At 39.4% G+C, this 23214-nt stretch overlaps 1 protein-coding gene across 2 annotated transcripts in view; it reads right to left on the bottom strand.

Moving 5' to 3' along the window:
* The window catches only part of CDH13 (cadherin 13), a 407362-nt gene that overhangs the window by 329274 nt on the left and 54874 nt on the right, over positions 1-23214 (bottom strand). The window lies entirely within an intron of this gene.

Here is a 23214-nt window from a genome sequence, read left to right as displayed (position 1 = left end):
CAGACATGTATTTTTCACACATTTTCTGTGCATCTAACACATATATCTGACTTGATGAACATGCACAGAAATACAATCACAGCAGAATGAAGATCTCAAGATTCAACCAACAACAGAAGAAAAGTTATGTAACCAGCCCATACCAGTGGAACATCCCAAACAAGATGCACTGAATTGCTCTGTCAGGATGAGATTTAGCTACAAACATAATTCTTTCCCTAAAGGATTAATAAAGCAAGTAAAGAGGAAAAACATGTTTGGGCCTCCTGGTTTTTGGCATCCAAGATGGAGCTCTTACTTCATGGAGCTATAAATAAAAAAAACCTACTTTAGATGCTGACATTGTCAGTAGTCTCCAAGAAGATGCGTCTGCTTTACGTGATGTCCAACAGTATAAGCTAACTTTGAAATCTAGGCAATCTAAATAGATCACAAGTTGACTAGTCAAAGCCTGGCACAGAAACCTCATATAATAAGGATGCAGCAAGTAAAAAGGGACCACTATTCTCAGCAAAATAGTTACAGGACACTGGCTTGGCCTTGCTGTGAAACAGAACTTTTTATCTGGTGGTGCAATTCTAAATACTTTCTTCTTTTTGAGATGTTAGACAAGATTTCAAATCCTCCACCGCAGTAGGTGTTTTTAATTATCTTTTAGAAGCACAATTCTAAGTTATTTTTCTTAAAGAACCTTATTCTATTGAACTAGATGTCTATCTCATTAAAACAATATCTGTTGACGTTCTTCAATTCAAAAATCTTGAAATAATTTTCTCGGCAAGAGAAAAGAAGCCCAGCAGAGATTTGTGTTGAAGATAAGGACTGTTGTTCAAAAACTATACTCTGAATTTAAGCAGCAAGCGGATTTCCTACTTTTGGATATAATAAAAGGGTTAGCTACCCAAAGAAATAATTCAACTAAATATGTGGAAAATAATGCTTAAAGGGTCATACTTGTAGAATTCAGATTATATATATATTTGAATTGGATCTGTGAAATACTTTTACTAAGCAATCAGTAGAAAAAGGTCCTTCGCCCACCACTTACTAAGGACAAAAAGCCATCTTGGAAGAATATGATGAGCACTATGCAGCAAACAATTTGCTCATATAAACCTGATGGCCTGGAAGTCTGCAGAAAGCAAACCCAGGAATGCTAAAGATGCCCCCTCTCTCAAAGCACAATCAAAATCCTCCATCAGATACTGCTTTTCAGCAACACAGGGAATGAAGAACTGTTTTTAATACCATGGCAATTTGTCTTTCTGGATTATTGGTCGCTATACAGAAGTATCTAGTTTGGGTAGCAGTCATGCAAGTTCAGTTACTGGACTAGAACTATGCTCCCAATGAGGTAGATGGTCAGAAGTTTGGCTAAATACACTCCCCTTTAAATAAGTTAATAAAGTCAATAAAGCATGCATGCCAATAACCTTGGCCAATCAACTCTTGCACTGAAAGCAATTCTGTCAGCACAAGACTTGGAAAGGACAGATGGACAGCACTCCCATATCTGAGCACCAAGGGAAATTAATAAAATTCTGATATTAAAACACATCATCTCGAAACCTCTGCCTGCTCCTCTGCTGCTGACAGAAAGCTGGTCTCTACAAGAAACCTCCACAGAGGTGCCAAACCTTTGCAGCATCCCCTCCAAGTCCTCCAGACACAGGGCACAACAGCCCCATCCTCACTGGGGAAGTGATTTTTTTCACTTTTCTTACTGTTAACACTCAAATATCATTCTATTTGTATTGGATCTGTTTTCTATCATCCTTGCATTGTTCTCATCATGGGAAGACCATCCTCATGCAAGACTTTCCCAATGAAAGCATGAAAGATGCAGACACTAGTAAAACCATCTGCCCAGGCAGTAGTTTTACACACTAAAAATGTACACAAGTCTCATTTCATCAGAGGCATCATATTCTGCAAGATCACATTCTACCTTTAACTTCATGAAAGTAATCTTAAATGCAAAATCAACTTAAAACTTCACTACGGAAAGAGTCAAATATCTATGACACTCAGTTTTAATGAAAACTGGTAATTCGAAAAGCTCAAAAATCATGAATTACTTCTGAGAAATGATATTTTCTTTTCCTAATGTGTTAGTTTAGGGGGGAACCTTAATATTATTCTTTTGACTCATTCATTTGGAAGTATATATGAGAATGTATGCTTCCAAGCTTTTCTTTGGAAATACAAGGTACTAGAAATTGCTTTTTGCATATGAAAATTTGAGATTTTCATATAAAATACTATGATCTTAAAAGCTGAAAACCAAGAAATCAATCAGAATAATGAGAACTTTCAAGACTGAACTAAATTTCACATGACAATTTCACAAGTATTTATCATGCAGATTGAGAACTCTCAATCTTAAAGCCTTTTCTTTCTTCAGGTGCTGAAAAACCAAATCCAAAAATGTTTAGGGAGAGAGACAATATGAAAGAAAACCACATAAGCAGTAAGCCGTAGATTTGCATGGATTTGCAGAGATGGAAATCCTACCTTCAACTTAAGTCAATAAGAACTTTTTATTGATTTCAGGATTTTGCTCAATATTTAAATCAAGGAGTTATTTGAAAGAAATTATCAGAGGGATGCTTAAACAACATAACAAGAACACTTACAAGTAAGATTCTCATTTTGTATGCTGCACACTCAGAGTCAGCAGGTCCTAAGGAACTTGTTTCATCAAATCACATACCGGCTGGACAAAGTTCTGTTCATATTCTGTATTTTTTTAACATCAATTGACAAAAAAATCAAAAGCTTGCATAATTTATCCTATAATTGGCATAATTAGCAAAGGTATTTTAACACTGCAAAAAGTATATTGCATTATTTATCACTGAAAGGAACCAAGTTGAATAAAACACAGCTCCTCTGCAAATACTTTGATTCTAGTGTGCCATGATTTGGTCGACTTATTAGTTCAGCATTTTCATTTTGGAGAATAAGTTTTCCATGTTTTAGGAAAGAGGAAATCAGCAAGAGAGTTGGAAAGACTGTTCTGAACCTCTGCAGCCCTCCCACACGATCTGATAGTGAATGCAAGGCTTTTTTTTGTAAGAAATGCTATTAAGATTTGGCATGAAGATTCTTCAGGGAGGATAAATATCCTTTTAAAGAGCCTACATATCCATTTACTTCATAGTTCTCTCCTGAATACGAGCATCATATTTGGGTTACTGAAGGGTGGTTTATGAAAATGCAAATTAGAAAGACTTTATTGGCTCAAATGAATTCAGTGCTTGTCACAAGGCAGTACAACCGGGCTAGGCTGCCGTTAACTGGAAGCAAAATATGACAGACTTGCATGAGACTCTCTAGCACAGGGAACATTCACAAAAAAGTGCTCATAAAAGTAATCTATGTTTATTATAAGAAATATGTCATGCATTCGGTAAAGCATGCATCTTCCGTGATGCTGAGAACTCATTAATTTTGAGGAGTGATTTGCCAGCACATACTTTTGGACATGTGCTTGGCTTCTCCAATTCAAGTTGTCACGAAGGAGAGCAATTAGGTGGTTAATATGGTGTAGAATCAAGGTCCATGTAGAACCCCAAGTGACTCTGAAATTCACACTATTTAAGGCCAAGAATGATAATACAGGAAACAAGAGAAAACATGGGAGCAGTTCCATAGCACCCCCCTCTCTGCAGGTAGGGCTGTGCTGCCTCTGCTCCCCAAGGGCTCCTCTGAAATGCAATCCTTTTTCCAGTCTTTCCAGTCATATCTGTTCCCTGAATCAAGTCTCCAGGTAGTTATAAGAAAATCTAGTCCCCAGAAGAAAAAATTAGTTGGGAAAAGGTAGCTGGATACAAGACCACCTCGATCTGCATTTCATCTGCTTAAGTTGTAATGAAACAAGACCCTAAAATTGAGCTTTTAAATAAGCAGGGTCATGTTTGGTATTATGAGGCATCAGACAGCTTCCACAAAAGTCAGCATGATTTCAGCAGCTCAAAATAAGCAAAGCCTTGGAGATACATCCAAGTATAATCTAGAAACACTTGCTGACATCCGAGGTTATAGCTTTATGATGAGACATTACACCTGCAGAATGCAGGTTCACCTGGGCTCGCCCTGCCTTCAAACAGAGCAGGCAAAGGCTTCATCAACCCTGCAAAAATGCAGCACACAGCAGGGGTACCAGGGTGAGGAGGAAGATGCCAGCACTCTCTTACACTTGGGTAAACAAAGCTGCTGAGAAATCCCTAGTACTCAGTGCTATATCACTTAATCATTTTGCCCCATTGACCTCGGAGAAATAAACCTTCTCATACTGCTTTTGAGATGCAAACTGTCCCTGAACATATCACCATGTTGCAAAGACATCCAGGTTGCTCACAAGCCAGAGATCCCTGAGCAAGGGAGACCTGTCAAAGGGTTGCACAAGCATCACTGCAGCCATACTAAATTCAGGAGGTCCCTGAGTATTTTTGTACACCAACACTCAGTCTCACACTTTCCATGCAAGAGAACTCAGCCACAGTAAGCTTTTGATGGAAACTTGTAGAAGTTAATATAGGCTAGGGGAAAAAAGCCTACTTTGGTCATCAAAAATCTATTCTTCGGTGTCACCAGCAGCATATCATACCATCTCCTGCCTCAGGTTACTTGATCACAGTCAAAAGCAATTGCTCCTGCACACCACAGCTCCAGAGCTTCATACTGATGCCCATCTCATAACTACTGGAATAAATCTGCTTATGGCCAATTCATAGCCATTTATTGCTGTACAAGTTTTGTCCTCTGACTTTAACCCTTCCCAGCTCTCAGCCTGCAACTTGAACTGAACAGACCAAGGTCTGTTACTCCCCTCCTACACAACCCATCCCTTCAGTCATCCCAGAGACCTCTCATGGTGCCTACATATTTGCAATACACACGAAAAAAATCATGACGGTTCTCCAGTATCTGGTAAGTGATATTATTTCCTGGACCAGCACTATGTTACATGATGATTCCAGCTCTGCTCGCAAGTGACAGACCCCGTCACAGTACTAAACCTCAGCCCAACTTGGCCACTCACTGGATCTTAGCAGCTGATACCCAGATTTGCCTGGATAAAATGGGTTTCCAGGCTTAGGACCTTATGGCTCAGAGCACAGCATCAACCTACTGTTTCATTTATTACTGTACATTGTCCACACTAGTCTAGACAACTATCCCTGTCCATTTAATATTTTAATGATTAAGAGGGCCAAAATGTGCTACCTCATTCAAAATGAGTAATATTTTAAATTATTCAACTAACCAAGTAAACCTGTGTCCATCATGATTAATTGGACCATGGGTTGGGCCCCAAGGTTATTGTTTATTTCTAGCCATTGTGAAAAATAATCATATTTTTTCTGAAACACATACACCACTGGAATGAGACTGCAACTGGTTAGCCTATTTAGAGAAGCTGCTTAATAAATTCATTTTACAGGGCACAGAATAACCCATAATGAGCCATTCAATAGCACTACTCTACCAGCAAAAGAGGCATAAAGAAGAAACATTAAAGTCAAAGCCTTGTTCTGGTTTTACTGCAAGAGTTACCAAAACCCTCACTGCTTTACAACAATAACTAGTTTGAAGATCTGTTTATACCAAACATTTTAGTTATTTATCACTTAATGAACAGCTTAATACTGTTTTCCAACTGTAATGACTTCATGAAACAGATGAATGAAAGCATGAATTTAAAAAAAGAAATATATTGAGAACTTTCAAAACATTTATAACTCTTCACATGTAGTTGCATGGGGCAAAGTTGTTATTCCACACATGAAAATACTGATGTGGCAAAAGCCATCATAAAAAAAATTAAAGTCATATTTCTTACAGCAGAGAATAGTTTTCAGATAGGATGTCCTGAAACTATAGAGTATGATATATGTTTAATTTCCCAACAGTGTGATCATTATCAAAAAAGGTACAACCTTCCACCTACCGTTTTCTTCATACTCCACAATGTTGTAAAATAAAGCAATTATTACTACACCACAAAACTGAACTTAATATAAAATTGCACATCTGTCTTTTGCCATGGAAAGCTAAAAGTGAAAATGAGTCAGGCATACTAACTACGGCCGCATTTCTGCGAGTTCAGGTACCAGAGGACCATTGAGACCTACTGTTCACATTTTTAATCAGAAAACTGGGACAAAAGTATGCTTTCAGGTGACATCAGTATCTCTTAGAGCCATTGTTCATTCCAAATCATACCCAAGCCAACATGAACTTTCTTTCTGGCTTCATTACACACCCACAGCCTCTTAATTAGGAAGAGCAAGCTCTGATAGGCAGGGCCATTCTTAGGGACACTTGTGTATAACATTGCCTTATAAAATATTCTTTACCAAGAACACGATAAATCCTCAGAAAAGAAGAATTTCTGTCTGAAAAGCAAACTCTGATGGATGAAGAATTATCTGTCCTATTCACTATTTCTAGGAAATAAAGATGAGACTATGTGTAACCAGGTTTTGTTTATTCTCTTCTAAATGCAGTTGGGTGGGCTTAGGAGCATGAATCATTTTAGGATGCGAGATGAATCTTTCAGAAATATTTTCTTTTCATCTCCGAAAACAGCAAATTAGTATTAAAAAACAAGCCAGAGACTGCTCATTTGCACGCTAACTTTTGCTTGCAGGAGAGGAGCAAACTTTAAAACACGCTATAGGGAACTATCCGGCCCCTCATAAAAGTTAAAGGCGTAAATCAGGTGTAGCCATTGTGACCACTGGAATTGCAGCCAGTAGTCCTAGACAGCTCATCACACACGGACATATCTACTTCATCATCATCTCAACCTATAGAAGAGAAATTCAAGAAAGGAAAATGGAAGTGAATTAGCTTCCACTTTCCTGGTCAGGCTTTGCTAGGGGACACTTCTCTAGATCACAGAAAATCACCAAGTTGAGCTGAGTTACACAATTACACTACAGTAGCTCCAAAGCTTATTAAAATAGAAATGTGCTTAAATATTTTAATACTGCCCAACACTGTGTTGCCTTTGCACATGGTGAAGTGTGTTAGCTATTACGGAGAGGCCACTTAGCACAAACACATGATTGGAAGGAAAAAAGTCTGTCAGTAAAGTCTACTGACTGGAATAATTCTTTTTAATGAATTACAATACAGTTGAAAATAAACAACTTGTACCAACTCTACCGACTTTAGAGAAAACATGCCCAAGGGGAAAGACAGCAAGTAGTTGAACATTTTTGAGAACATCACAATCTAGTAGAATCTCTAAAGCTTACAGGATCCCTTGTGTTAACAACATTACATTCCAAACGACCTTTCCAAAGAAATAAAACCCATTATTGCAAGGAACATGATAGCTATTAAAGATCAACATTGAGTAGGCAAAGCAAAAAAAAAAAAAAAAATGCACTGCCTGGTAAATTAATTAGAATATAAATAATATGAAATTAAGACCTTAGTCTATAACCTTATCTCCTCTAATTGCTTGCCATTTAAAAGCTGAATTAAATCTTTTAGGTAGAAGATACAGCCATTGACCTCACATGTCAAAGAAATGTTTGACATGTTGAGCATGAGATCTGCTGAGTACTTGGAGTTTTCAGCATTCCTTCCTGCCACCAAGGAACACTGCTGCTGCTGGCAAATATTGAAATTTAACAGCTAAATTTTTCAAGAAATTAGATAACTTATGTGGACCCATTGATTTTTTTTTTTAAAAAAAAAAACATGAAGTGACAGAAATCAATCCTGACACATAAGGACCTAAATAACTTGAGGTTGCATGTCATCTGCGACACTACACATCTGTGAAATGTTTTCATATTAGATGCCACATTTCTAAGCAATATTTTATCAACGCACAAAAGCAGACACTCAAGTGTCCAAACCAAACATTTTCCATTATTTTGCACCAGTATTATTTATACTTGGCAATTAGTAGTCAAGTCACTAGCACTTTCTTAGTTGAGAAATCCAACTACAAAATCAGGTGTTTCTGTACTGCAACCCTGTCTGTTTAGACACAATCAATACATCGACCTAACCACCCCCTTGTTTTGAAAAATATAGTACTAAACAACAGGGAAAACAGGGAATTGTTTCAGTTTATTTTTATTTATTTATTTTAGAAGAAACAATGGTTACATACAGCAACTGAACTTCATAATCCAATTTCTATCACAAACTATCATTTGCTTTGGAAATTCATAGTTTGAGTTACCAGGACGGATTTCTGGGGTGGATAGGAGGTTCTTTATGTTAAAATCCTGCTCTCCTCACATTACAGATGGTAGTTCCAGTGTCTTTAGCAGTCCTGGTTACCTGCATATACCAAGTCCCTTATATGCTGCACATGACATTCAAATACTAAGATAAGCAATAACCATACGACCAAGCAGCAATCATAGCACCAAGAGGTGGGAAAAAGTGACTCCATACATCCAACTCTCAATTTCACAACCTACATTTATTTGCATCTGCCTAAATTGACCTGATACAGAAGTCTAATGTAATTAAGATTTGCAGCCATCTGAAGTCTATTTCCTGCTAGAGTTGAAGTTATTTCAGAGGTAAATATTTTACTCATTTTTAATCAAGATACACACAATAACAAAAGTCCTAGGACTTCCTACACGACTGTAGTTGATCATGGAACATTCTACCATAACTATTTGTAACTGGTTTTAATTTCATTTGTTTGCACAGTTTCAAATTCTGATGTTTTTGTGCATTTTGATTAAGAAAAGCCTTTCAACTTGTATATAAAATAAGAAATCTTAAAGAACAAATTCAAGTATGTAATAATCTAAAGGCACTTTTCATTGTACATAGCAATTTAAAATTACTGGAGCACTCCAATCTTTTTCATAAACGCTTCAGTCTGGAAGTGATTGGGGTTCTGTGCTTGCACAGTGTAAAGCAATTTAAAGTTACTCAAGTGCTTCATTTTTTTATAGGTACTTCTATTTGAAAATGATTGGGGTTCTGATCATGTTCAATATAGAGCAACTTTAAAATATTGAAATGCCTTTTTTTTTTTTTAAATCAATACTTCACATTTGGGGCTGAATACTGGGATAATATAGGATATGAGGCAACTTAAATTATACAGGCATTTTATATTTTGACAGTCTTTCATCTCCTAAACAAGAATTTCAGTTTGCAAGGGTAAAATCAAAGTATTACATTTCATAATAAATTGGCATTACACTGAGTCAGAATCACAATTTCTCTTTTAAATAGTGTAGACACACCCTTTTTTAAAAATCAAAAATCCATGTCTTGCCACATATTATGAAACATGAGCATTTTAGAAGCTACATATTTTTCCCAAGAAGCTACATACTTTCCTTTAAGTAAATAAAAATAAATTATTTCCAAGTTTTGGAAGAAAACAAAGTCTAAAAGGTTTTATCATGTATGAAAAATTAAATGAAGGATTTACCCTACAGCTTTTGGTTAACCCAGTATCAAGTCAATGCTTATGTCCTTTGTAGCACATTAAGCATTCTCAAGCAGCTCCTGCTTCAAGGTTTTCAGTATTAATTAGTAGAAAAAGCAGGAAATCCAGGTTGCATTTTAGTCATATCATTCGTACTTTTGTAGCACTAGTTCAGAAAAACATGTTTTGATTTTTTTTTTTTTTTTTTTTTTTACACACCATAGAGAGTTATCTTGCTAAACAGTCAAGAACATCCACTGCTCTTAAGACTTTCTGAGAGAGGGGAGGCATTTAAGCTGGGAACATTTAACAGCAGCACTGGAAATGCTCAGATGGAGAACTGAGAAGTCATTACTGAACCCTCTACTTTATTCTTGCTTGGTGTCCGTCATTAACAGCAAAATGCTTAATTCTACTGCCAGACAGCAGAAATCCTGTGAAAGTATTTTCGTACCTCCCACAAAAGCATTCGGTGAATATGAACACTATCTAAACTGTGTTAAAATGTATTAAAAGTTAAGCCAATTGCTCCAAAACTAAGTAAACACCAACATACTCCATTGCACTAGATAGAGCTCCCCTTTACCTGGGGTTATTTGTGCTCACAATAACTATTTCCCAGGCTGAGGTTTTGGAATTCCTAACTTATGTAGATCTTTGGCATTACACCTTTTGAATGAAAAACAACAATACTAACATATCTTACAGTTCAAAAGCAAGTGCCTTAGGTTGTGGAATGACCACGTTTTCCGCTCTCCCAGTAACCACATGCTATACTCCACATACAGAATCAACATGCAAAACCACCACTAAAGTCATCTGAAATATTTTGCTTAAGTAGAAGTTCCAATTATTGTAATTAAAGCAACTAGGAGAAGCAGCAATTACATGAGTGTCCAACAAATATTAATCAGTAAAGTTCCATTATTAAAAAATACCTATTCACTGTCAGGTCTCCTAGGAGAAACAAGATTAGGAAAAGAGCCCAAGTGAACCACAACAGCTAAGGTCTGGTTTTACTTTCATATTCTTCAATTCTAATTCTCTCTACCATGCAAAGATATTGTATACCAGAACAAGACTCAGACTAGAAGCTCAAAGGCCTAAGTTTCACAGGTTTAAGAGTAAGATGCTACTATCTTTCTGCCAAAAAGTTATTTCTAAGCTGCCCCTAGCAAATCCAGGCACACAGTGATAAAGTGCAAGACCACAGGTTTATTTGGGAGAAGAACCTCTAGTAAAAGGTCTTATAGGAAAACAAACATATGAACTCATCAGATTTGCCCTGCCCACTTACCAGCTATTTTACATAAGTAATAACCTTTACTAATCCAGTTTTCCACTACTATCCAGAAGAACCTCCTTCAACATGTTGAATCAACCACTTTTTTTTTTTAAAAACCAGAACAGCTGCAAAATACAGACTTAAAAGCATGAGCTCCTCCAGCCTACTGAGTCTTCCCTTTGCAACCACCTTTTCGAGTACCATGAGCTGCAGTTCTTCTAGCTCTCTAGTCCACAAACATGGTACCTTTTTTCCTTTTTTTTCAGTGCTTTGACAACACCACCACCTTGCATTAGTGTCTTTCGTAAAATCAGTGCTAATACAGAAAAATTGAAGGATCAAACTGCTGAAAAGGGTTTATAGTGACTGCAGTGATGTTTCCAGCTCACACAGGTCATGATTTAAAAATCTGAAGTAGCTGAGCTGCATTGTAGGAGACAACAGAAGTTTTGAAAAATAAAGCTATAACACTAATGAGATCGTTATGTTCACTTCTGCCAGCAAAGGAATTAGAAATCCCTTATTGCATCCGCTGGCTACAGGAATAAAGCTCATGTAACAAGAGCAAATATTACATTGAGCAGATGGAGAATAAGAAAATGTTTGGTCAGATGTCAGTGAAACCCCTTATTTTACTACTTGCTTTCAGAAGTAACTGGAATCCACAAAGCCAGGCACAGTAGATTTTGGTATGACCATGCAGCAGTAGAAAAATTCCTAAGCAGATAAGATAGCAGCTATAATGTATTCTCCTTTGGAAAAATAGGAAAGCATTTGCAATCTCTTTTGAATCAACAAGAATTTAAGAACTTGGTGATGCCAAACAAGCAGCTTTAGGGGAAGCACAGCCACAACAGAGATCACTTGAGATAGAGAAGGAGTGGGAAGAGGGGAAAGTCTGGCTGGCTTGCAAGCTTGCTTGGGATAAGTGTTACACAAGTGTTACATATGATGGTTCTATATTTGGCAGCATTAAATAGCATGGCAACATTATGGGCTCCTTGATTTTCTTTCCAATACAACCACATCAGTGTTTCTTGACATGCAACTTTTGTTTCACTAAAATAGTTCATTTTGTTTCCATGCTCATCAAAAACTGTTAAAGAGGATAATGAAGAGGGATTTTTTTTGTTGTTGTTGCTTGTTCTAGTCAGCATAGACCATGGAGAATTCTCCTGCCAACATACAAGGGTGAAAGCCTGATCCTCTTTAAAGTCTCATCTGCAATGAAGCCAGAATCCCATCCCATTTATTTTTATTTAAACTGTGTGCCTACTTGGCAATTTGCTTCTTGTCATTAGCTGCCTTCCTGTGCCCTAGATTTGCTTTCTCAGTTGGCTTCTGCTGCCTTATCCCACATCCCAGACACTGCCAGCGGAATCAGACAGTTCAGAGGGACACATGTGCACCAATGCCAGGCACTGCTGTGACACTAAAGCACCCATTTCCCTGGTAGTCGTGTCAGCTGCCAGCTATAAAAATGCAGGTGGGCTGTGTGCTCACAGCAAGAGGAGCCCATGGAAGGACCTGCAACCACATCCATGGCTCACATTTCCACCAGGAGCTGCTCTCCTGACAGGCTACAGGGAGACTGCAACACCTTAACCTTCACAGTACTAACTCGTTCTAAAATTTAATGCAACCACACATTGAAGTCTGGATAGCTAGAAGTTATTTAACTCTTTAGTAGACACCCATCACTAATTCAATGAAGGTATAAATACAGAGAGAAATTGGCATGTTGCAAAGCCTTGCTTTAGTTAAAACATCAAGAGAAAATTGTCAGGGAGAAAATTTCTATCAAATAATTCATATCAACCTCACTGCCTGTGGGAAGCCTTGGGAATAAATAAGTCAATATCTTTATGGTAGGTCACCATTTAAAGCTCATTGATAGAAGAGCAGGAGCCCATTTGGAACTAATAAAGATTAATTTAGGAGCAGACACACCACAGTCAAGCGCAAAGATGAATAAGACTTCAAAAAGTAGAAATAAGTAAAACTACTCAATTCTGTTAATACTATTTGTTGTGGTCTGTTATGCATAAATTAGAGAGAATATTATATTAAAAAATGAGATGTGAATTTTCCTCCAATGATCAGCATTACTATTTTAGGAAGTAGACTGGGACAGCTAAAACCAACAAAGCATTTTCTGTAGCTTTGAAATATGTGGGGGGAAGAAAGATATCAGGCAATGTTGAAACATTTTGTTGTACCATTTTTGGAAAAAATGAGCAGATAAAACATCCCAGAGCATCACATCTCAAGGATTTGAACCAAATTAAATGGTTTCCTTCATGTTACTTCAGTGTCACACTTCAACTGCTGCTACATGTTCTAGAGGCCAGTAATTTTTTTCTCCTTTATCCTCTGCAACAGGAGGTTTGTCGGAACTACAACTCTGGACATGATTCTGCCCTTCAACAACAGGGGAGAATGAGGGCCATGAACAAGGCACCTGAGCTGTAGCCTCAAGTGGCCACAAAGCCCACCAAGAAAACATAGATCACTACTGCACCAACATAAAACAACAAGCTCCTATTTGCTAATTCTTAAAACGATCACCAAACATGCGTCAGCTGAAGATGCAAGACCAGAATCACATTCAGAACTCCAGCAGCAAGCTGCCTACATGCAGCTTTGCAGAGATAACAAAAACCAGACTTGTCACCTCCACAGGCTTCTTTCCAAGCACTGAATCGCATGGTATTTTTGTAACAGTTACCAATGAAAACTACATTTTTTGTGAATTGTGATTTGAACTTCAGATCTACAGCTGAAAAGCAAGAGCAGCTACAAAACTGCCTCTGATTTCCCTGACCCCGTTTCTACACAGTCATATCATAAGCTATACTTTCATTATGCTTAACTGAAGACTCCCAGGGGATTCAAGCAGGCAGGAATTACACACCAAGATTGGAGGGATTGCAGGACACCTTCCTTCTCCATTACCCTCCCTAGTTTATATTCCCCATTATACCTCAGGCTCCCTGTTGTGCCATAAAGAGTGAATCCATCCCAAACACCAATTAGTCAATCCTCTGTACAACACACCTGTTTTAGACATGCAGTAATTATTCTGCTGTTACCTGCTAGAAGAAAGGAAGCTCGACAGCAATGAAGGGAGCCTGCCCTTTGTCTTCTTCCATTGTATCTCCCTACAGCAGACGGCACCAAAACGCGACTCAATTAACCAGCTCCCTTGTCACAGCGCGCGCAGACGCGCTCCCCGCACGAGAAGCGGGAAAGTTCGGCCGTGACACTCCTTGTTGCATTTGACAAGTTTATTCAAAAGCAAATATTCCAGTGGAGAGGTCTGCCATTCTAATCCTGCTCTTTACGTGAGACCAGCTAATGCAATTTCAACTCCCCGAATTGAAGGGCCCTCGCCTCCAGATGGTCCATTGTGCCTGGCAGACAACAAGTGCTACGGGACTGACACCAAAAGAGAGACATTATGAGTATTTTTTCCATCATCAGCTTCCTTTTAGCACAGGGTTTGCAGCTTCCCTGCTGATTCCTGTAATTCTGATAGGCATAGCATAAGCCAGGATAATGCCATCCCCTTGGTAGGTTTTTCATATAATAGCAACAGAAAGAGGGCAATTGTACTGAACAAGGTGGTAAGCTTAAGTTAGTCTTGAACTATTCAAAGACTGTTTAAAAGATGAAAGAAAAACTCAATGAACCAAGGCTTAGAGGAAATTGTAGGCTATTTCTATTTCCAGGACACAAACCACAAATTGCACTGCCATAGATTAGCAATATTTGTCCTGATTGGAGGCAGAGCAAAACTGCAGGAGATACCAGGGCACAGCGACACACAAGGAGCTGGAGAACAAATGCAAAGTCACACAGGAAGAGAACCAGCAGCAGAACAAGGATGTTTCCATGTGCAAATGCTATTAACAGATGAGATTTACATTTGGCTTTGCTTCTTAATATCCATTTAAATTTGACACGCTGTTTATTGCCCAATAGCAATATGTTTTCTTCCCACTATGATGTGTAATATATAAGCAGTATTTATCTAGGTTTTGGTTCTTTACCCATTAATGACTGCCAGGAAATAAAGCCCTCCACTTCTCACATGTGTAGTGCAGCTATTAAGCTGTTGCACAGAAGGGCTGAGCATTTGCTCTTCTGTCTAAAGCCAACAGAGGCTGTGGGTTCTCAGTAATTTTCCAGGCCCAAGTCCCTCGTGTCCACACAGACTACAGAATAACCACTGCCTCAAAAGAAGTCTACCACCTATGTTGAGTACACCATGATTTGCCCACAACAGCTGTGAATGAAGATGCTTGCTATGCAGATAACGAGATTACAGGGCAGGCCAGCCCAGAATTATTCTAGATGTATTTACTCGGATATGAGCAGTCACTGTATAAACCACCACACCAATACATTTTCTAGTTGCCAAAACCATGGGGAAAGCAATCTGCTCTAATAATCTTTTCTTTTACAGTGTGGACAACGCATTATAAAGGAGTGGCATCATCCCAGCTTAACCCCTTCACACCACAGCAACCCATTTCCTTAGCACAGAGCTGCATTCATGAACAACCTGCACTCAGTGGGGTGGAAAGAAGTGGTAGTATCACAAGCCTACAGAGGGGAAGATTATTATTCCCTAGGCCAAGGGACAAATCTTCTTACGTTCAAGTTCTGTAAGTGATCCTCTCCTTTGACCAAAAGGGGAGAATAATTTCTTTGGACTTGCTTGCCACCAAAGCGTGTTGACGCATCCTTTTCTTCTGCACAAACTTGTGTCATAATAGACATAGATAGCTGCTTGGATATGTCACTTATTCACATGCTATTTTCTTAACCTCGTGTTGGGGGATGAGAGAAAAGTCTACAGCGCAAAAGCAAAGCAGGCAGAGCTGTGCAGCAATGCTGAACAGCAAGAGAAACCTTCTTCCAGACACTTACTGCAGACTGTGCCCTCCCTTGTTAAACACACTAACTAATGTGAGCAAATTAACCACCTCGTCTATGTTCACATTCTCTTGCAGACATCACTTTGCTAGCAAATCCTTTCTGGGTTGATCTAGTGCTGAAATAAGACAACCTGCACAACCTTAGGATGAAATCGATATCAGACAGTAATCTGCTGCAATATGTATGTGTGTATGAGAAATATATTGTTTTTCTAATTCAGAAAGGATAAAAAATGGGTCTAATTCCGGCATTGTGGTCTAACTCAGAAAAGAGGGTTACCCCCTGGCTCCCTCGTGCTACCTAAGCTCCTAGGATGCCGCTGACAGACTTGCTGCTGGCCTTGTGGGATTTGGCTCTGCTCCTTTGGAAGTTTGAGGAAATGCAGGTAACAGCTTCCTCCTCTGCCTGCCCTTTCCTCACCTCCTTTATTGACCCAGGAATCAGGGGACACAGATTTCCAGAGCTGTCCCAACAGCTTGCATACACACAGCTTCATGCTTCCCTAATCCCAGGGAGGCAAGAGGAGAATTCCTTGAGGGCACATTCAGATTTTCTCCCTTTTATACAGCACACTGCAGTAAATCATCCCCTGAAATGGCAGCCGACAGAATGAAAACACTTTGAATAGTAGCATATTTACACCAGATGTGAACATAGGTCACCAGAAAGCTGTTCAGATTAAAACAGATGGAGAATCAATGAGGCAGAGAGCTACAGGAAAGCACTTCTGGATGGCAGAAGCGGCAACAGAGACTGTGACTTGACTGCAGAAAGAGACACACGCTGGGAGGGAACACAGGGAAAAGCCACAAGGGCCCTGCAACCTTCCCCTGCCACACCAACACCAACTGCTTCTGTACCCAGAGCTCTCCAGAACTTTTCCCAGGTTTTGGGGCTCGATAGGAAACTGTCCAGAAATTGTTCTATGTTTTGGATCAGAAACCCAGTAGAAAATGTCCTTGTAATAATAATTAAGAAAAAATTATAAAATCGTGAGAGTAATAAGTATTCTAACATCTGTCACAGTGTTTGCAGAGGGTAACAGTACACACGTAAAATAGACTATTAGATTTTACACCAATGCACAGTGCAACTGAGTGCGTGTGATACCTTCTGCACAGAGAAACAGGAAAAATAGATGGATAGAAAAGGAACACAGATTGCAGGACTTGACAATGGAAAAATAAACAGAAGCAAAAAAACACAGAATCAATCATTGCAAAAATCTGTATCTTCATGCTTAAAAGTGTATTTACCTTAGTGTGACTTGATCCAAACTCTGCTAAAATTAATGGCAGCCTCTCTTTGGACTCTAACCTTCTGAGGTCAGGGCATTAGTTTCCAGGGCATGATAGGTATTCCCTGTTTTCTTCCCATTGCCAGCACACTCACATCCTAGAGTCCCTTTCTTAAGCTTTCCTCCCAGTTCTCTCCATTGCTTTTCAAAGTAATAAAAACAGTATTTGAGGGAATGTCTCTACTTGTTTCAACACACTAACAGCATGACAGTAATATACACAAAAAGAAGTCATAGCATGTAATGAATAAAACAGCAATGTCCCACAGGTATTTCCTATAGTGTTTGGCAAAAAACACTTACTGGGTAAGTGACATGGCTCAACAAGGGTCCCCCAAGTGTAAGGGCAGGCTAACAGAAATAAAGAATTACTCTTTTAAGAACAAAGGATCTTTTGTTTCTTCTTTGAAGCAAGATACTGCATTTAATTGGGTATTGAAACACCAGCAGCTCCACAGGCAATATTTTTCACTTCTACAAAGAAGACCACAAAGGCTTTTCTTTAACCCCTCTAAATGGGGAGAGGTGCCTTTTCTTCACCTAGGATTTAAACATTTTTCTTCCTCTTCCTCCTGCTCTCTCAACACTCACCATCATGAAGGCATCCTCTAGCAATGCCATTTGAGGATAACTTCATTGCTTTGCTCCTTGAACATTGCCTGGGCAGAGTCATCAATCACACCGGGGAGACATCTGGCAACCCGGGAAGCCTTTCCTGTCACCGAGCACTTCCCTTCCTGCATCTCCTACACCCGAGTGACAATCTGCTCAGCTACAAGGCCACGAGCACACCAGAGAGCCAACATCACACAGATACGGCCCTTTTCATGCTACTAGACTCGTTACCAAGACACTTTAGCCAGACTGGTTCCCTCATCCCTAGCCTCTCTTCCTGCTGTACAGCAAAAGAGTTCCCTTTCCCGCATCCCTTCCAGAAAGCCATTTCAATATAAAGTCTCCCTACCCTTGCACATGAAAGTCATCTGACAAAGGGGAAAAAAAGCTGACTTGACTAGCACAGCTTTCAGCAGCACATATTGGCACCATGGTGATCCCATCTCACTACCCTTCTCTTTGGTAAAAGCCAAGAAATAACAGTTGGGGGGAAAAATAAAAATCAGACCAGCAGCTTCATTCCCATAGCAGCTTCCCCACCTTTCAGAGCAAATCCCCACCTGGGTGCTCGCTCTGTACTTCAGATTCATGTGCACAATAAGGAGCTGTAATAGCTCCTAATAGCTATAACAAGTGGGAATGGGGTAGCACTACAGAGGGTCTCCTGTGCAAGTGGAGGACACAGCAAAAGGACTAACCAAGGTATCTAAGAGGTCCTGTTGCTTTTGCAAGCTCTGTGGCAAACCAATAGATCCTTACAGCTCAGAAGCCAAGTTGCAGCTTACACTTAATTTCCCTCCCCCTAAATTGCTACATGGAGGGCTTTTCAGCAAGATTTAAGTCTTGTGTGTCATGTAAAGCTTATGGTTCCTGAGACAACTTCAGATCCCTTTTAATATAACAGTGATACTATCACTGGGAATACTTCCAAAGCAGTCAGTGTAAATCTCTCAGGAATTTTACACTCCCTAAGATTTCATAGATTTTAAAGTCAAAAGGAAACACAATGATCATCTATTCCAACCTGCTGCATAAAACATGCCAAATATTTTTCTTCACTAAGTCTGGCATCTAGTTCAAAGACTTCAGCCTTGTGGCAGGAATGTGGAGATGGTTTAGGCAGTTTAAGGTTCTTCCAACCCCCCAGAATAGTCTACTCCGGGACATCATTTCAACACAGGATGTAAAAGTGTTAGATAAATGTCCTCATGTGATCAAAATCCTAAACACGGAGTAGGGCCAGCATTCGAGTAGTGAAAGCCTCAGGCAACTGCTAAAATATTAACACTTTCTTCCCACCCACATGCTGGAAGACTATGCTGTTTGCTAGCACAGCCCAGCAACACTTTCCATGGCTTAGGGCTTCAAGAGACAGCCCACAAACACAAAAGTAGCACACGATGGTTTTATTGAGCAGTAAATCTATGGGTGCACCAACATAAGCAATTGGCACTAGACCAATGGAGGAAGCAACACACAGAGCCCAGAGTGGGCAACAACAGTTTTTGCAGCTGTCAGACCACATCATGCTTAGATACACTAAGTGCCTTGACCACTCTGCAGATCCGAAAAATCATAGGTCTAGAAGAGTATCTGGAAGAGAATCAGTAATGCACAACCAGCATAATCCTGGAATAGAGCTGACCAAGTGGTTTTCAACAGAATTGCGTTCTAACAGAAAGGGCAGTTTCATGAACTTCCATCAAGAGAGCAGATATTCCCGTTTAAGCTTGATTTCCATAATGCCAAAAACAGCAATATTTTGACTTGAACAATATTGAGTTACATAATGCTAAAGAATTTTTGTTTGTTTGTTTGTTTTTAAGTACAGCATTTCACATTACTGAAACACAACAGTGATACTTCCAAAAGGCTTTTGCTCGTTTGTTTTGGTGTTTGTTTTTTTTCCTCCTTTGGGGAAGAAAAATCAGACCAATCTTTTGTGAAGCACTTTTATTTCACTCAGGATACCAGCTCTATTTCCCAGGCACTCCTAATCCAGTCCACTTGCTTAACTGAATTTGTTCCTCTTAGAAATCCCAAGGCAGGTGGTTCTGAGCTTCACTCTTTCCTAAGGGCATCAATCCCTAACAATAATCCTGAAGGGAAACGTGCTATTACCTCTGCTAATGCAATAGGCAGGGGAAGGCTCCTTGCTTGCAGCGTGCTGCCTGGCAGGACAAGCTTTGAGGTCTCAGTTTACCTGGGGGTTTTCAAAAGCAGCCATCCCATCCCTCTAAAGATGATGACATTCTTATAATCAACTTACCCTCACAATATCCTCTCCCACCATACAATGGATTTGTGTGGATGTTTTCTATAAATGTTGTTTAAAAAAAATAAGGCATGCTGATAATTTTACCCATTTAAATGCATTTATGCAAGCATGTCATTCTCCAAGATTAACTAGGGGCTTTCACCACTGACTCCACCACATTCTACTCAGCATGCTTACATGGATTAACAGAAACACAGCAACAAAATACCTTGACATGCAGACCTGCTTGCTTTTAATATGCTACACTAGCAGGGGCTGCTATAGCTTCATCCTAGATAGCTGCACCTGCCCAGGAGAGCCCACATGCCAACAAGGCTAGATCAGCAGAATTTGTTACATTGGATTGTAAAAGAAAGCAGAATTAGGCCAGGAGCAAAGACCACTTCTTGCTCCAAGCAGGGAGCCTGAACAGCAGCCTTTGGACAGTCACATAAAGCAACAACTGGTCTGTGTCACTCGGTCACCACGGCTGATGGCCATGGGGAAAGCTGTTCAGCACAGTCACACTGGGCTGGGAGACACAGGAATATCCAGCCTCCCATCACTGCCCCTCTCAAAAACCACAGGAGCTCACCTGAACCCCCCACAGAAACACCCAGAAAATGATGCACACAAATATCCCCTCTAATGTTTCACTAATTCCCTACAAATGACGACACCTGGGTACCGCATGCAAAACTGGCACCATTTCCCCCAACCCTTAATTGTCATGCAGCATATAATGTACCTTACTCTGATGTTCCTGGCAGGAGATGACAATATTAGCTATAAAATCAGGAGGTTTCTGCCAAATTCACAAATGCTGGCAGCAAAGCCTATGGAAGGGGCAGACAGGGCTGGGAAAATGAGGAGTAATTTAATGCAAATGTTCTGTAGTGCTCCCCAGGCTCCAGGATTAGGGATGTCAAAAAACTTAAGTGCTCCTTCTGGTTAATGCTATGGAGAACTGATTATTATTCCTTGTATATAAGGTTTGCTAAAATGATTGTATTTTTCATAAGTCTCTCATTTTGCTCACTAAAGTGTATTTTACAGTATGCTTGATAATTTCCCCTTCCTCCTCCCCTCCAAGTGAAAGCTAATTGTTAGGTTCCAGTCTTAACCATGAGTTCCCTTCACTTAACTTATTTTTACTCCCAGGTGTAATAGATAATGGTTTACACTTAAGAAAAAGAAAAAATAGGGGAAAAATACATTTGCTAATGCAGGTAGGCATAACTTTGGGGGCTAGATTATTTCTGCCACATACCAGCCAATTTTCCATGAAGAAATGCTTAAAAATACACATTTAGAGATTTCTTTTGAAGGTGAAAGTACTCACGCACAAGGAGATTAGGAGTCATATTCATATATTTGCCCAGACTTTCCAGCACTGCAGAGCATGTTTTTATGGGTCACTTTGATTCATTGAGCTGGATATACCTTACAGTCACATTTAAGTAAGAGAAATATTCCTGATTAATTACCGAAAGTTTCTGGATTAGCAGCTGTGCTTTCATGCACAGCTGAATAGTTCATTAGAGATTTAACCTAACTGCAATCTGTCTAAAGAAGAATAAAGTATATAAAGAACTGCAATGAGATGAGCACAGTCAGCAATTCTCTCTCAAAACAAATGAAAGACTTAAGATTTCTTTTCTTCAGGGGGAGCTGAAAGAGGAGAGTTTGTTTCTTGAACAAGCATGGAAAAACTGTTAATGAAAGTTCCTCATCCCTTTGATCTACAGCCATCCCATCCTAATGGGTAATGATTTAAGTGATAGCACCAAATAATTCTCTTCAGAAATAATAATTTGTGGTCTTCAAAAAAAATCATGGAAACAAGACCTGAACTTCTTCAGAAAGGGTTTTGGTATGGTGCATTTTTGATGTTAAAGCATTGAGAAGCATTGGATGGCAGCAGCACAGGGGATCCCTCTCCCATGGTGGTGGAGCGGCGCTCCAAGGTGGGACCCCATGCAGCACGCAATAGGGTTGACCTTGTGTCCAGCACTGCAGCTTGCCCAGCCTGGCCAGGTCTCTGTATTTGCACTCACATCAAACTCCTCAGTTTGAGGCTCAATTGCTCATCAAAATTCAGATCCAAGGATGGGATTCATCCCTTTATATCCAAGTTACTTCCCTGATCCATGGAAATAAATAAATGTTTATCATGACTGTTCAGACCATGTTCAGACGGAAGTGAACTACACCGCAAAAATGCCTAGACTTCTTCACTATTAAAAGAACCAAGACATCTAGGTTAGACACAACCACAGTTAAAAGTCTAACAAGACAAGTCACATAAAACAGTACCCAAAGAAGGGCCACTTGTGAAAGTCTGGTTTTCTCTTTCTACATGTATGCATATGTTCAACCTCATCAACTGCTGCCACAGTTAATAAACAACCTTCCTTTTATTGCAGTGAAACCTCATTCCTCAATTCCCATTACAGCCACAAAACTATCTTCAGCTACCTTTAAAAAGTATATATTTTTCCCTTCCTATTTACTGAAAACAGACATAATGAAACTCAACTGGTTTCTGTAAGGCCTTTTCTGACAACAGCCTAGTGAAGGAAGTCACTGCTGGAAAGCTCCTGGAATGAAACTGTTCATTAAATCACTGCTGCAGAAGTGTATGGGAAATGCAGTCTATTTTGGTTGAGAAAAGAGGTATTTTGCAGTTGCCTACATCTCTCAAACAATCCAAGCTCTGCAAGAGAAGTATATCAAGGTGTTCCATAATCAAATGTTTTCTAACAAGGTTATGTTTTTATATATATATATATAAAGTCAATTCACAGGCAATGGGTAACTTCTTATTACTCAAAGTCCAGAACAGAATGTGAAATTAAGAACATAGACTTCAAAGACAGGATAAGTTATTAGAATCCAGAATATGATTAATTAGTCACTTACTCTGAGTGATTTACCCTAGTCCTCTCCCCACTGGCATTGCAAACACCTGCTGCAGGCATCAGGTGCATCCCTCTCCCATGCATGCTAATATCATCTGAGAAATGCACCTTGAACAGGCTCCAAAATCTGCTAAAAACTTTGATGTTTCTTAGCTCAAGGTTTCCAAACTAGAGCAAAAAAATAGTGTGCATAAATAGACACAACCTCAAGATTGCTACCAAGCACTTACATAAAGCAGGAACCAGTGAACAAGAACCAACTGCCAGTCACCAAGTTTTGCACCTTGTTTTCACTTGTTATTTTCCACTGATTATAATCACACATGCAATTTTGGCCAAACACAGTTTTATTTAATTTAGGAATATGCTCATATATGTCTCCCAAAACATTTTACCAAAGTGAGACTAATGGAGAACTGGCTACTTCTCTATCCCAGATAAGAGACTTCCTGCTGCGTG

Source organism: Tinamus guttatus, unplaced genomic scaffold (genome assembly GCF_059628265.1).
Source record: "Tinamus guttatus ecotype Peru unplaced genomic scaffold, ASM5962826v1 Tinamus_guttatus_pri_ptg000323l, whole genome shotgun sequence".
NCBI lineage: Eukaryota > Metazoa > Chordata > Aves > Tinamiformes > Tinamidae > Tinamus > Tinamus guttatus.
This window is presented reverse-complemented; position numbering and strand designations above follow the sequence as displayed.